At 45.8% G+C, this 16,788-nt stretch overlaps 1 protein-coding gene across 9 annotated transcripts in view; it reads right to left on the reverse strand.

Moving 5' to 3' along the window:
- Nucleotides 1–16,788, reverse strand: part of RGS7 (regulator of G protein signaling 7) — a 429,679-nt gene that overhangs the window by 323,789 nt on the left and 89,102 nt on the right. The gene's annotated exons all lie outside the window — the stretch shown is intronic.

The following is a 16,788-nucleotide window of genomic DNA, read 5'->3' on the forward strand; positions in this document are numbered from 1 at the left end:
TTTTTTTCTTCATATTATACTCGCCAGAAGCAATAAGAGGCATCTGCTTATTCTTATTAAAAATAGCCTCCTCTATAAGTGATAGAAATGCTTTGTAAGTGTAAATTGTAAATGTGAGAAAGCTAGAGGTCAGGTCTGCAGAATACTGCTGAAAGGGTGAGATCCAAAGGTATATTTAGTGCAGCCAACTCCAGTGCAATCAGCCTGGTTTTCAAAGGCATTCCAATACAGAGTAATGCCTTTCTGTACTTGGGAAGAGTGTAATTTAAACAAAGCACTCAAAGGGGAGGAGTTCTGGATTTTAGTCCCAACTCTTAGGGTATGTCTACACTATGAAATTAGGTTGAATATATAGAAGTCGGTTTTTTAGAAATCGTTTTTATACATTCGAGTGTGTGTGTCCCCACAGAAAATGCTCTAAGTGCATTAAGTGCATTAACTCGGCGGAGTGCTTCCACAGTACCGAGGCAAGCATCGACTTCCGGAGTGTTGCACTGTGGGTAGCTATCCCACAGTTTCTGCAGTCTCCGCTGCCCATTGGAATTCTGGGTTGAGATCCCAATGCCTGATGGGGCTAAAACATTGTCGCGGGTGGTTCTGGGTACATATCGTCAGGCCCCCGTTCCCTCCCTCCCTCCGTGAAAGCAGCAGCAGACAATCGTTTCGTGCCTTTTTTCTTGAGTTACCTGTGCAGACGCCATACCACGGCAAGCATGGAGCCCACTCAGGTAACCGTCACCGTATGTCTCCTGGGTGCTGGCAGATGTGGTACTGTATTGCTACACAGCAGCATCAACCCATTGCCTATTACAGCAGACGGTACAGTAGGACGGGCAGCCGTCATCATCATGTCCGAGGTGCTCCTGGTTGCCTCTGTGAGGTCGATCAGGAGCACCTGGGCAGACATGGGCGCAGGGATTAAATTTGGAGTGACTTGACCAGGTCATTCTCTTTAGTCCTGCAGTCAGTCCTATTGAACTATCTTATGGTGAGCAGGCAGGCGATATGGATTGCTAGCAGTCCTACTGTACCATATTCTGCCAGGCAGGCAAGAGATGAGGACAGCTAGCAGTCCTACTGCACCATCTTCTGCCGAGCAGCCATGAGATGTGGATGGCTTGCAGTCCTTCTGCACCGTCTGCTGCCAGCCAAAGATGTAAAAGATAGATGGAGTGCATCAAAACAAGAAATAGACCAGATTTGTTTTGTACTCATTTGCTTCCCTTTCCCTCCCCCCGCCCCCGTCTAGGGGACTCATTCCTCCAGGTCACAATGCAGTCGCTCACAGAGAAGGTGCAGCGAGGTAAATCTAGCCATGGATCAATCAGAGGCCAGACCAACCTGCTTGTTCCAATAAGAACAATTACTTAGGTGCACCATTTCTTATTGGAACCCTCCGTGAAGTCCTGCCTGAAATACTCCTTGATGTAAAGCCACCCCCTTTGTTGATTTTAATTCCCTGTAAGCCAACCCTGTAAGCCATGTCGTCAGTCGCCCCTCCCTCCATCAGAGCAACGGCAGACAATCGTTCCGCGCCTTTTTTCTGTGTGGACGCCATACCAAGGCAAGCATGGAGGCCACTCAGCTCACTTTGGCAATTAGGAGCACATTAAATACCACACGTATTATCCAGCAGTATATGCAGCACCAGAACCCGGCAGAGCGATACCGGGCGAGGAGGCGACGTCAGCGCGGTCACGTGAGTGATCAGGACATGGATACAGATTTCTCTGAAAGCATGGGCCCTGCCAATGCATGCATCATGGTGCTAATGGGGCAGGTTCATGCTGTGGAACGCCGATTCTGGGCTCGGGAAACAAGCACAGACTGGTGGATAAGCATAGTGTTGCAGGTCTGGGACGATTCCCAGTGGCTGCGAAACTTTCGCATGCGTAAGGGCACTTTCATGGAACTTTGTGACTTGCTTTCCCCTGCCCTGAAGTGCATGAATACCAAGATGAGAGCAGCCCTCACAGTTGAGAAGCGAGTGGCGATAGCCCTGTGGAAGCTTGCAACGCCAGACAGCTACCGGTCAGTTGGGAATCAATTTGGAGTGGGCAAATCTACTGTGGGGGTTGCTGTGATGCAAGTAGCCCACGCAATCAATGATCTGCTGATATCAAGGGTAGTGATGCTGGGAAATGTGCAGGTCATAGTGGATGGCTTTGCTGCAATGGGATTCCCTAACTGTGGTGGGGCCATAGAGGGAACCCATATCCCTATCTTGGCATCGGAGCACCAAGCCGGCGAGTACATAAACCACAAGGGGTACTTTTCAATAGTGCTGCAAGCTCTGGTGGATTACAAGGGACGTTTCACCAACATCAACGTGGGATGGCCGGGAAAGGTACATGACGCTCGCATCTTCAGGAACTCTGGTCTGTTTCAAAAGCTTCAGGAAGGGACTTTATTCCCAGACCAGAAAATAACTGTTGGGGATGTTGAAATGCCTATAGTTATCCTTGGGGACCCAGCCTACCCCTTAATGCCATGGCTCATGAAGCCATACACAGGCAGCCTGGACAGTAGTCAGGAGCTGTTCAACTACAGGCTGAGCAAGTGCAGAATGGTGGTAGAATGTGCATTTGGACGTTTAAAGGCGCGCTGGCGCAGTTTACTGACTCGCTTAGACCTCAGCGAAACCAATATTCCCACTGTTATTACTGCTTGCTGAGCGCTCCACAATATCCATGAGAGTAAGGGGGAGACGTTTATGGCGGGGTGGGAGGTTGAGGCAAATCGCCTGGCTGCTGGTTACGCACAGCCAGACACCAGGGTGGTTAGAAGAGCACAGGAGGGTGCGGTACGCATCAGAGAAGCTTTGAAAACCAGTTTCATGATTGGCCAGGCTACAGTGTGAAAGTTCTCTTTGTTTCTCCTTCATGAAACCCCCTGCCCCTTTGTTCACTCTACTTCCCTGTAAGCTAACCATCCTCCCCTCCTCCCTTCGATCACCGCTTGCAGAGGCAATAAAGTCATTGTTGCTTCACATTCATGCATTCTTTATTCATTCATCACACAAATAGGGGGATGACTACCAAGGTAGCCCAGGAGGGGTGGTGGAGGAGGGAAGGAAAATGCCACACAGCACTTTAAAAGTTTACAACTTTAAAATTTATTGAATGCCAGCCTTCTGTTTTTTGGGCAATCCTCTGTGGTGGAGTGGCTGGTTGACCGGAGGCCCCCCCACCGCGTTCTTGGGCGTCTGGGTGTGGAGGCTATGGGACTTGGGGAGGAGGGTGGTTGGTTACACAGGGGCTGTAGTAGCAGTTTGTGCTCCAGCTGCCTTTGCTGCAGCTCAACCATACACTGGAGCATACTGGTTTGATCCTCCAGCAGCCTCAGCATTAAATCCTGCCTCCTCTCATCACGCTGCCACCACATTTGAGCTTCAGCCCTGTTTTCAGCCCACCATTTACTCTCTTCAGCCCGCCACCTCTCCTCCCGATCATTTTGTGCTTTCCTGCACTCTGACATTATTTGCTTCCATGCATTCGTCTGTGCTCTGTCAGTGTGGGAGGACAGCATGAGCTCAGAGAACATTTCATCACGAGTGCGTTTTTTTTCTTTCTAAGCTTCACTAGCCTCTGGGAAGGAGAAGATCCTGTGATCATTGAAACACATGCAGCTGGTGAAGAAAAAAAAGGGACAGCGGTATTTAAAAAGACACATTTTATAAAACAGTGGCTATAGTCTTTCAGGGTAAACCTTGCTGTTAACATTACATACATAGCACATGTGCTTTCATTACAAGGTCGCATTTTGCCTCCCCTCACCGCGTGGCTACCCCCTCAACCCTCCCCCCTCCTTGGCTAACAGCGGGGAACATTTCTGTTCAGCCACAGGCAAACAGCCCAGCAGGAACGGGCACCTCTGTGTGTCCCCTGAAGAAAAACACGCTATTTCAGCCAGGTGACCATGAATGATATCTCACTCTCCTGAGGATAACACAGAGAGATAAAGAACGGATGTTGTTTGAATGCCAGCAAACATACACTGCAATGCTTTGTTGTACAATGATTCCCGAATACGTGTTACTGGCCTGGAGTGGTAAAGTGTCCTACCATGGAGGACGCAATAAGGCTGCCCTCCCCAGAAACCTTTTGCAAAGGCTTTGGGAGTACATCCAGGAGAGCCGCGAATGCCAAGGCAAAGTAATCCTTTCACATGCTTGCTTTTAAACCATGTATAGTATTTTAAAAGGTACACTCACCGGAGGTCCCTTCTCCGCCTGCTGGGTCCAGGAGGCAGCCTTGGGTGGGTTTGGGGGGTACTGGCTCCAGGTCCAGGGTGAGAAACAGTTCCTGGCTGTCGGGAAAACCAGTTTCTCCGCTTGCTTGCTGTGAGCTATCTACAACCTCCTCCTCCTCCTCATCTTCTTCGTCCCCAAAACCTGCTTCCGTGTTGCCTCCATCTCCATTGAAGGAGTCAAACAACACGGCTGGGGTAGTGGTGGCTGAACCCCCTAAAATGGCATGCAGCTCATCATAGAAGCGGCATGTTTGGGGCTCTGACCTGGAGCGGCCGTTCGCCTCTCTGGTTTTCTGGTAGGCTTGCCTCAGCTCCTTAAGTTTCATGCGGCACTGCTTCGGATCCCTGTTATGGCCTCTGTCCTTCATGCCCTGGGAGATTTTGACAAAGCTTTTGGCATTTCGAAAACTGGAACGGAGTTCTGATAGCACGGATTCCTCTCCCCATACAGCGATCAGATCCCGTACCCCCCACTCAGTCCATGCTGGAGCTCTGTTGCGATTCTGGGACTCCATCATGGTCACCTCTGCTGATGAGCTCTGCATGGTCACCTGTGCTGATGAGTTCTGCATGGTCACCTGCAGCTTGCCACGCTGGCCAAATAGGAAATGAGATTCAAAAGTTCACGGTTCTTTTCCTGTCTACCTGGCCAGTGCATCTGAGTTGAGAGTGCTGTCCAGAGCGGTCACAATGGAGCACTCTGGGATAGCTCCCAGAGGCCAATACCATCTAATTGTGTCCACCAAATTCGAGCCAGCAAGGCCGATTTAAGCGCTAATCCACTTGTCAGGGGTGGAGTAAGGAAATCGATTTTAAGAGCCCTTTAAGTCGAAAAAAAGGGCTTCATTGTGTGGACGGGTGCAGGTTTACATCGATTTAATGCTGCTAAATTCGACCTAAAGTCCTAGTGTAGACCACAGCTTAATCCTTATTCATAGATTCCAAGGACAGAAGAGACCACCGTGATCAACTAGCCTGATCTTCTGTATAGCACAGGCCACCAAATTTCCCCAAAATAATTCTTATGACTTTTAGAAAAATATCCAAACTTGGTTTAAAAATTATCAGTGATAGAGAATCCACCACAACCCTTGGTAAATTGATACAATGGTTAATTACTTTCACCGTTAAAATGTACACCTTATTTGCAGTCTGAACTTGCCTGCCTTCAACTTTTAGCCATTGGATCATGTTCTACCTTTCTCTTGGAGACTAAAGAGTCCATTATTTAATGTTTGTTCCCCATGAAGTCCCCTTTAACGTTGTCTTTGTTAAGCTAAATAGATTGGACTCCTTGAGTCTATCATTTTATGGCATGTTTTCTAATCCTTTAATCATTTTTGTGGCTTTTCTCTGAACTCTCTCCAATTTATCAACATCCTTCTTGAATTGTGGGCACCAGACCGGGACAGAGTATTCCAGAAGCAGTTGCATTAGTGTGAAATACAGAGGTAAATCAACCTCTCTACTTGACATTCCTCTGTTTATGCATCCTAGGATCACATTAGCTCTTTTGGCCACAGCATCACATTGGGAGCTCATTTTCAGCTTCCCTCCTCCTTCTCTCACCCTCCCCCTCCCGGCAAACTTTTTCAGAGTTACTGCTTCCCAGGATAGAGTCCCCTATCCTGTAAGTATGGCCTACATTCTTTGTTCCTAGATATATATATATATTTAAATTTAACTATATTAAAATATATTGTTTGTTTGTGCCCAATTTACCAAGTGATCCAGATCACTCTGAATCACTGACCTTTCCTCTTCATTATTTACCACTCCCTGAATTTTTGTGTTATCTGAAAACTTTATCAGTGATGCTTTCATGTTTTCTTCCAAGCCATTGATTAAAATGTTAAATAGCAGTTGTGCCAAGAACCGATCCCTGTGGGACCCCACTGGAAGCAGACCTGCTCAATGATCATTCCTTGTTTAAAGTTACATTTTGAGACACATCAATTAGCCAGTTTTTAATTCATTTAGTGTGTGCCATGCTAATTTCATTTCATTCTAGTTTTTTAATCAAAATGTCATTCAGTACCAGGTGTAATGACTTACAGAAGTCTAAGTATATTACGTGAACAATATTACCTTTATCAATCAAACTTGTAATCTCATTTAAAAAAAAGATATCAAGTTAGTTTGACAGAATCTATTTCCCATAACTCCATGACATTCATTACATTAACCTCCTTTAGTTCTTATTAATGAAGTTCGATATCAGCTGCTCCATTATCTTGTCCAAGATTGACATCAGACTGATCAGCCTATAATAACAAAGGTAATCCCATTTACCCTTTTTAAAAATTGGCACAACCTTAGCTTTATTCAAATCTTCTGGAACTTTCCCAGTGCTCCAAGATTTATTGAAGATCAACATTAATGTCCAATGAGCAACTCAGCCAGCTCTTTTAAAACTCTTGGATGAAAGTTATCAGGACCTACTGATTTAAAAATATCTAACATTGTTAGTTTCTGTTTAACACCCTCCAGAAATACTAGTGGCTTAGAAATAGTGTTGACATCACCATATAATGAGACTATATCATCTGTTTTTTACCTAAATACAGAAGTATTTACTGAATACCTCTGTTTACGTAACCTCTCTTTGCTGCAGTTTCTGGTCTGGAAAATGGAGATCATAGAAGTGTGCTAAAGATGAAAGTTTCTAAAGTGCTTTGATTTCCTCATACAAAAAGTGCTGCAAATGCAAAGCATCATGACTGGGAGGAGGGACAAGTAAGAGCATTGTATGGCGGGAAAGTAAAATTGGCCATCACCTATCTGAAACCTACTATAATAGGATCAGAAGCAAGAGTAAACTGATCTTTTACTCTTTTCTGATTGCACTCTCCCCCATGTACCCAATAGGCTGTTAGAGTGATGTGTTATTCACTGGGTAGGAGGAAAGGGAAATAAAGCAACAGGCCTATCCACCAAAGTTCTAACACCATGTGTATCTGTCCTGGAATGAAGAGAGGGGAAGAAATAAAGTGTCTGATTTAAAGTCCAAAGAAATCAGTGGGAGTCTTTCCACCTGATTTCAATGGGTTTTGTATCTGGCCCATATTGATAAAGCCTGGAAAGCATTTCAGTATTAAATGTATGCAAATATTTGTATTTCTCCTGATCACACTTCTTTAAGGAATGATAAATTAAATTCATACTTGTAAGGAAAAAAGCCCTGGGTGAAATACTGTAGTCCCATCTCATTTATCATATATATAAAAGGAAGTTGTTCTTCACTCAATGCACAGTTAACCTGTGGAACTCCTTGCCTGAGGAGTTTGTGAAGGCTAGGACTATAACAGAGTTTAAAAGAGAACTGGATAAATTCATGAAGGTTAAGCCATTAGCCATTAGCTAAGGAATGGTGTCCCTAGCCTCTGTTTGTCAGAGGGTGGAGATGGATGGCAGGAGAGATGTCACTTGATCATTACCTGTTAGGTTCACTCCCTCTGGGGCACCTGGCATTGGCCACTGTCAGTAGACAGGATACTGGGCTGGATGGACCTTTGGTCTGACCAGTATGGCCATTCTTATGTTCTTATCACTTAAGCAAAACTCAGGGATTTCAGATTTCATAATGGCAAAAAAGCAGTTTGAGCAGCTACCACTTTCATTTGAAATTTCTGGATCACATATTTATCATGTGGGAAATTAAAAATATAACAGAACAGATTCTACACATAGTTAATATTTTTTAATTCCAATCACACTCCAATGTAATAGGTGCTGTCTAAACACACTGGAAGATGTAATCTCACCCTCTCATTTCTCTGTACTTCATTATTACAATACCATTAAATTAAATATTTTAAATGGTTATAATTTAAATGTATGGGATCAAAGACACCTGCCAGTGACTTATGGTCTGACTTTAGAGCCATCTGCCAGTGGTTATTGTCTGACTGCAGACTCACTAGATGTCTTTGTGCCTCAGTCAATCCAACTGTAATATAGGGTAAAACAGAACTTCACTGAAAATTAGTGAGATTTCATACATGAATAAATGCCCCAAATGGGGGGGGGGGAAACATCAGGCACTCAGATTTAATGGTGGTGAACATTGTACAGTATAAAAGCACAAATACATATTTCAGAAGTTGAATTAGAAACTACAAAAGGAAGGAGCGTTGTGTAATGGTTACAGTAGAGATGTGGGAGTCTGGACACCTGGGTTATATTACTAGATCTGCCAAAGAATTAGTTATGTCCTTAATTACATCAGGCAGCCTATCCATGCCTAGTTCACCCATGTTTGATAAGAATTGCATCCATCTACGTCAAAGGTGTTGTGAGGCTTCACTGGTTAATATTTTAGACTCTGCATTTTTTGAAGAAGAGTAATGTCCATATTTATGTCTGTGCTGATAACGCACTGCCTAATGGGGCCCTGACCTTGAGTGAGACCTATGGTTGCTGGAGTAAGAACAAACAAATGGTAGTTAATAGTAATCCATATTTAATATTGAACGTTTTGTCTGTAGAGTGCTTTAAGGTTCTCAGATGATTCTCATAACGTAGGTTATGGTTATTACATTTTTATATCCAAGGAACCTGGGACTGAAAAACCTTTCATTGTAAGAGTAGTCACATCCACTTTAAGTCCAACCTTATACAATCTGAATGAGAGTAGCCCGGTCAGTCTTGTAGGTGAAATGGAATGAGGATGATGAGAGTAGCCCAGTCACTCTTGCTATGAAGGCAATGAAAAGGAAGTAATTTTCAGGCATCATCTTGCCAGGCTTCAACACACAAACATAAGCTTACTCCATGGATGTGGATGTAAAAAATTCTTTCCGGGACAGAGATATTAGAGCTATGATGTTCTACCCTGTCAAACTACAAGCTTGATTGAAGACTGATGTCCAAGCATCTGAGTTGCCATAGCCCTGGTCTACACTAGGACTTTAGGTCGAATTTAGCAGCGTTAAATCGATTTAAACCTGCACCCGTCCACACAGTGAAGCCCTTTATTTCGACTTAAAGGGCTCTTAAAATCGATTTTCTTACTCCACCCCTGACAAGTGGATTAGCGCTTAAATCGACGTTCCCAGCTCGAATTTGGGGTACTGTGGACACAATTCGATGGTATTGGCCTCCGGGAGCTATCCCAGAGTGCTCCATTCTGACCGCTCTGGACAGCACTCTCAACTCAGATGCACTGGCCAGGTAGACAGGAAAAGAACCACGAACTTTTGAATCTCATTTCCTGTTTGGCCAGCGTGGCAAGCTGCAGGTGACCATGCAGAGCTCATCAGCACAGGTGACCATGATGGAGTCCCAGAATCGCAAAAGAGCTCCAGCATGGACCGAACGGGAGGTACGGGATCTGATCGCTGTTTGGGGAGAGGAATCCGTGCTATCAGAACTCCGTTCCAGTTTTCGAAATGCCAAAACCTTTGTGAAAATCTCCCAGGGCATGAAGGACAGAGGCCATAACAGGGACCCGAAGCAGTGCCGCGTGAAACTGAAGGAGCTGAGGCAAGCCTACCAGAAAACCAGAGAGGCGAACAGCCGCTCTGGGTCAGAGCCCCAAACATGCCGCTTCTATGATGAGCTGCATGCCATTTTAGGGGGTTCAGCCACCACTACCCCAGCCGTGTTGTTTGACTCCTTCAATGGAGATGGAGGCAATACGGAAGCAGGTTTTGGGGACGAAGAAGATGAGGAGGAGGAGGAGGTTGTAGATAGCTCACAGCAAGCAAGCGGAGAAACCGGTTTTCCCGACAGCCAGGAACTGTTTCTCACCCTAGACCTGGAGCCAGTACCCCCCGAACCCACCCAAGGCTGCCTCCTGGACCCAGCAGGCGGAGAAGGGACCTCTGGTGAGTGTACTTTTTAAAATGCTATACATGGTTTAAAAGCAAGCATGTGAAAGGATTACTTTGCCCTGGCATTTGCGGTTCTCCTAGATGTAGTCCTAAAGCCTTTGCAAAAGGTTTCTGGGGAGGGCAGCCTTATTTCGTCCTTCATGGTAGGACACTTTTATCACTCCAGGCCAGTAACACATACTCGGGAATCACTGTAGAACAAAGCATTGCAGTGTATGTTTGCTGGCATTCAACCAAAATCCGTTCTTTCTCTCTCTGTGTTATCCTCAGGAGAGTGAGATATAATTCATGGTCACCTGGTTGAAATAGGGTGCTTTTCTTCAGGGACACATTCCTGCTGTGCTGTTTGCCTGTGGCTGAACAGAAATGTTCCCCGCTGTTAGCCACGGGGAGGAGGGAGGGTTGAGGGGGTAGTCACGCGGTGGGAGGAGGCAAAATGCGACCTTGTAACGAAAGCACATGTGCTATGTATGTAATGTTAACAGCAAGGTTTACCCTGAAAGAGTGTAGCGACTGTTTTATAAAATGTGTCTTTTTAAATACCGCTGTCCCTTTTTTTTTCTCCACCAGCTGGATGTGTTTCAATGATCACAGGATCTTCTCCTTCCCAGAGGCTAGTGAAGCTTAGAAAGAAAAAAAAACGCACTCGAGATGAAATGTTCTCCGAGCTAATGCTGTCCTCCCACACTGACAGAGCACAGACGAATGCGTGGAGGCAAATAATGTCAGAGTGCAGGAAAGCACAAAATGACCGGGAGGAGAGGTGGAGGGCTGAAGAGAGTAAGTGGCGGGCAGAAGACAGGGCTGAAGCTCAAATGTGGCAGCAGCGTGATGAGAGAAGGCAGGATTCAATGCTGAGGCTGCTGCAGGACCAAACCAGAATGCTCCAGTGTATGGTTGAGCTGCAGCAAAGGCAGCTGGAGCACAGACTGCCACTGCTGCCCCTCTGTAACCAACCACCCTCCTCCCCAAGTTCCATAGCCTCCACACCCAGACGCCCAAGAACGCGGTGGGGGGGCCTCCGGCCAATCAGCGACTCCACAACAGAGGATTGCCCAAAAAAAAGAAGGCTGTCATTCAATAAATTTTAAAGTTGTAAACTTTTAAAGTGCTGTGCTTAAAGTGCTGTGTGGCATTTTCCTTCCCTCCTCCACCACCCCTCCTGGGATACCTTGGTAGTCATCCCCCTATTTGTGTGATGAATGAATAACGAATGCATGACTGTGAAGCAGCAATGACTTTATTGCCTCTGCAAGCGGTGATTAAAGGGAGGAGGGGAGGGTGGTTAGCTTACAGGGAAGTAGAGTGAACCAAGGGGCGGGGGGTTTCATCAAGGAGAAACAAACAGAACTTTCACACTGTAGCCTGGCCAGTCATGAAACTGGTTTTCAAAGCTTCTCTGATGCGTACCGCGCCCTCCTGAGCTCTTCTAACCGCCCTGGTGTCTGGCTGCCCATAACCAGCAGCCAGGCGATTTGCCTCAATCTCCCACCCCGCCATAAACGTCTCCCCCTTACTCTCACAGATATTGTGGAGCACACAGCAAGCAGTAATAACAGTGGGAATATTGGTTTCGCTGAGGTCTAAGCGAGTCAGTAAACTGCGCCAGCGCGCCTTTAAACGTCCAAATGCACATTCTACCACCATTCTGCACTTGCTCAGCCTGTAGTTGAACAGCTCCTGACTACTGTCCAGGCTGCCTGTGTACGGCTTCATGAGCCATGGCATTAAGGGGTAGGCTGGGTCCCCAAGGATACATATAGGCATTTCAACATCCCCAACAGTTATTTTCTGGTCTGGGAAGAAAGTCCCTTCCTGCAGCTTTTGAAACAGACCAGAGTTCCTGAAGATGCGAGCGTCATGCACCTTTCCTGGCCATCCCACGTTGATGTTGGTGAAACGTCCCTTGTGATCCACCAGAGCTTGCAGCACTATCGAAAAGTACCCCTTGCGGTTTATGTACTCGCCGGCTTGGTGCTCTGGTGCCAAGATAGGGATATGGGTTCCGTCTATAGCCCCACCACAGTTAGGGAATCCCATTGCAGCAAAGCCATCCACTATGACCTGCACATTTCCCAGGGTCACTACCCTTGATATCAGCAGATCTTTGATTGCGTGAGCTACTTGCATCACAGCAGCCCCCACAGTAGATTTGCCCACTCCAAATTGATTCCCAACTGACCGGTAGCTGTCTGGCGTTGCAAGCTTCCACAGGGCTATCGCCACTCGCTTCTCAACTGTGAGGGCTGCTCTCATCCTGGTATTCATGCGCTTCAGGGCAGGGGAAAGCAAGTCACAAAGTTCCATGAAAGTGCCCTTACGCATGCGAAAGTTTCGCAGCCACTGGGAATCGTCCCAGACCTGCAACACTATGCGGTCCCACCAGTCTGTGTTTGTTTCCCGAGCCCAGAATCGGCGTTCCACAGCATGAACTTGCCCCATTAGCACCATGATGCATGCATTGGCAGGGCCCATGCTTTCAGAGAAATCTGTGTCCATGTCCTGATCACTCACGGGACCGCGCTGACGTCGCCTCCTCGCCCGGTATCGCGTTGCCATGTTCTGGTGCTGCATATACTGCTGGATAATGCGTGTGGTGGTTGATGTGCTCCTAATTGCCAAAATGAGCTCAGCGGCCTCCATGCTTGCCTTGGTATGGCGTCCGCACAGAAAGAAGGCGCGGAACGATTGTCTGCCGTTGCTCTGACGGAGGGAGGGGCGACTGACGACACAGCTTACAGGGTTGGCTTCAGGGAGCTAAAATCAACAAAGGGTGTGCCTGTACATCAAGGAGTATTTCAGGCAGGACTGCACGGAGGGTTCCAATAAGAAATGGTGCACCAAAGTTATCGTTGTTATTGGAACAAGGAGGTTAGCCTGGCCTCTGATTGATATATGGCTAGATTAACCTCGCTGCGCCTTCTCTGTGACTGACTGCAGTGTGATCTAGACAGGGGAGGAGGAAAATGAGTCCAAAACAAATCTGGTCTATGTCTTGTTCTGACCCACTCCATCGATCCTTTACATCTTTGGCTGGCAGCAGACAAAAAAGGCGCGAAATGATTGTCTGCCCTTGCTTTCACGGGGGGAGGGAGGGTGGGAACGGGGTCCTGACGATATGTACCCAGAACCACCCGCGACAATGTTTTAGCCCCATCAGGCATTGGGATATCAACCCAGAATTCCAATGGGCAGCGGAGACTGCGGGAACCGTGGGATAGCTACCCACAGTGCAACGCTCCAGAAGTCGACGCTTGCCTCGGTACTGTGGAAGCGCTCCGCCGAGTTAATGCACTTAATGCACTTAGAGCATTTTCTGTGGGGACACACACACTCGAATATATAAAACCGATTTCAAAAAAACCGACTTCTATAAATTCGACCTAATTTCGTAGTGTAGACATACCCTAAGGAAGTACAATAAAGCAGGGTTTCGCAATGCCTCTTGCTACTGCTCACTGCTGTTGTCTCTGCCACTGATTGCCACTGTTACTGCCACATTTGCTGCTGCTCACCACTGTGTCTGCCACCACGTGCCACTCAGGGCTGCCTCTGCCTCTAGCTGCGCAGCCACGTTGTAAGGTTCCACTGCTTTGACCAAGGATTAGCGATTTTACCGGGTAGTGGAGAACCTCAATGCTGCTGCATCCTCTGTGTTGTCTTTTGTTGCAACACTGTCCCCCACACTAGCTCAAGACTTAGCCCCCAGACTTGCTTATCAGTGATTTCAGCTGTAGTGATCACCGAGCAGAAACAAGGAGGGGAAGGGTCAAATGGTATCTAGGACCCTTTAAACAGAGTCCATACAAGCCTGTCCCCAGCCCCTCTGACTTTTACTTGGCTTTGACATGACTTAGTGAGTGAAGTTAAAAATAGGTAGATACCCTCAAGTAGGGCATACTAAGTACAGTTCTGCCACCCTTTAGTCATACAAGAAGGATAACAATATTTCATTACTCCCACATGCAAGAGTAAAGTGAACTTTAACCCAAAACAGCCCAAATTGATCACTTTGGTAAAGCAGGTGGTCTGTCTGCTGATCACTTAGGCAAACTAGGTGTGTCCATGCAAATACATTCTGCTCCTGAGATCTTTCCCCCCAGTTCATCAACAGATGGCAAGGGAGAGCTCACTCACACTTGGGTTTACATCAGCAATTACTGCCACTCTGGCTGTTGTAATTTGAGAACAGGTTTTCACCATTCTTCCTGCAACTGATGATCTGCTGCTGTTAAAGCTTTTTTATTTTTCTTTTCAGTCCTCTCTCATATGGTTTTGTTTCCAGTGCTTTGGTATTTAGTAGCTTAAAATACATATTTTTGTTAAGATATCATGTTCTTAGTAGGAGATTTTCAAAGGCACAAAGGAGAGTCAGGCATTCAAATCCTGTTGACTTTCTGGGCACATTAACTGTCCTTTGTGCCTTTGAAAAATCTGCATCTCAGTTCCTATTTGTTATGGGATTTTGTGAAGTAATAGGGGTACCATATCATACACTGTAGGTGTAATGTTATACTTTCATTTACCAGACAGTTGCAATCAGTATTTTCCCCAGGAACTGAAATTATGGAGGGTGTTCAAATTTACAGGGCAGGGGCGGGGGGGGTCAGGGCCGATGGGGTGAGACCATAAGGGTGAAGGTGGGCTGTGTGGCACGATAGTAAAAACTGAAAAATGTTTCATGACCATTTTATTAGATTTTAAAATCATCACACAAATTAAAGTTGGCTACTCAAGCCTTTATTGAAGCGCTACATCTACATCCTTCTTGGTTTCTTGTTATAATTTTGCACAACTCTGTTAATGAACTTCTTGAATGCAATGCATCCATCTTTGGTGGCTTCTCATGTGTCCGGTACTTCCATTCCTTCAACTGATATGCTCATTAGTTCATTCACATGATCAGGCAGGTGGTGACTTCTTTCAAAACACAAAATTCTATTCAATTATGAAAAAGAACGCTCAACTGTAGCTGTTGTGACTGGGGGTAGCAAGAGATGAATTCCTACTTTCAGCCCAGGAAACATAGCATAAAGATCGGGTCGAGCCACTAGTGATGATAAAAAAGAGGTTGAAGTCAAATCTTCATTCATTCATTGTATGATATTCTACTCTGTGTTCAAATTCTCTATTCCGTCCTGAGCACATGGCAGCCCCATTGCTGGTAGTGCCTCACTCCACTCAACTGTCAGTGTTTTATATGACAGGGATCTGTAAAAGCTACGTAGAGGTTGAGTAGAATCTAGAAGTCACTGTTGTAGATTTTTAAGAATCAAGTCTGTGTACTTTTTCAGTTGTCTTAACAAACACTTCTTGTCCTCTTCACTTAAGGATTCAATATAAATGCTTTCATTAGTCAACTTCTGGACTGAAGTCTTTGCTTCTTCCAGTACTTTTTCAATGGATAGCTCTCTGATTGATCCAAATGTAGCTTCTATTGCTGGACAAAGATCTACTACTGTTGTAGCAGATGCCTGGATGGCATTGTTTAATGACCCAAGTGGTTTCAACAGTAGACTTACAAGAGAGAGAATGGCAAGAGTCTTCTCTGAACGTAGTAGCAAAAGTAATCCACCAACCTCACTACTTAGGTCCATCCCATCTTGGTAGATACTTTCCAAAGCCAGTAATAATGGCTGGAGGTATTTTAAGACATCAGCCAAGGATCGCTCATGAGAAAGCCAGAGGGTTTTTCCAGGTTGGACTAATTTGAACTTCAGTCCCAGTGTATCTTCTATATTTTCCAAGATATTCAGACTTTTTGCACTCTTGCTGAAAAAAGAATATAAGGAAGACATGAAATTTATAGCTTTTACAATGTCTTTTGAAGAGTCTGCAGCTCGTACTAGCGCTAGTTGGAGTAGATGGCCTCTGCAGTGTGTATAGAAGAGACTAGGGTTACACTTTTCTCTGAGCAGAGCTTGTGCTCCACCATGTCTTCCAGAGAAGTTTGCAGTTCCATCAAATGCACAAGCAGCCATCTGTTTGAGGTCCAATTGACAAGCATTTAACTCTTCTAAGATGTGGGTTGTCACAGATGCAGCCAATCTGTCTTCTATAACTTGAACATCTAGAAATGCATGTACTGACCTACCACTGACATCAAGATAACATACACAATGACTTAATACTTGATGACCATTTGCATTGGTGCATTCATCAGCCATGTATGCAACTGTTTTGAATGTGGTGAGAGAGTTCTTCGCTTTTTCAACTGTTGAGTCTTTCACTGTTGTACCACATGCGTCTATCCAGTCAGTTGAGTTTCTTGCAGAAAGATAGCGAGCTGGTCTTGTTCGGAACCAGTGTTCAACTTCAAGATGAACAAGTGACAATGCACTTAACATTGGCCTCCAGCTTGTAGTGTGTGGTATCTCTTGTCTATATAGAAAGTATGATGCCATAGCCATGCTTGTTCACATGAACTGTGTTGTGTAACAGCCTCATTAACACTCACCAGTGTTGTCCTTGGTCAGTGGAAACTTAGAGTTCAAAGGTGGTTTCACATGAGTTCACCTCCCAGGTCGGGGGCAAGACAGCGCCTTGCTCATTCCTCCAGATGCTCACTGTTTGCTCTGGCCACTGTTGTTCATTGTGCCACTGTTCACTCCATCGCTCTGTTGCCAATGGCCCTGCGCCATCACCTTCTGCTGCCACCTGCCACTGTGACCTCTGCGAGTTGGTTTTTTGAGGTTCCAGCCAG

Source organism: Lepidochelys olivacea, assembly GCF_965140295.1.
Source record: "Lepidochelys olivacea isolate rLepOli2 genome assembly, chromosome: 3".
In the NCBI taxonomy this organism is placed as follows: domain Eukaryota; kingdom Metazoa; phylum Chordata; order Testudines; family Cheloniidae; genus Lepidochelys; species Lepidochelys olivacea.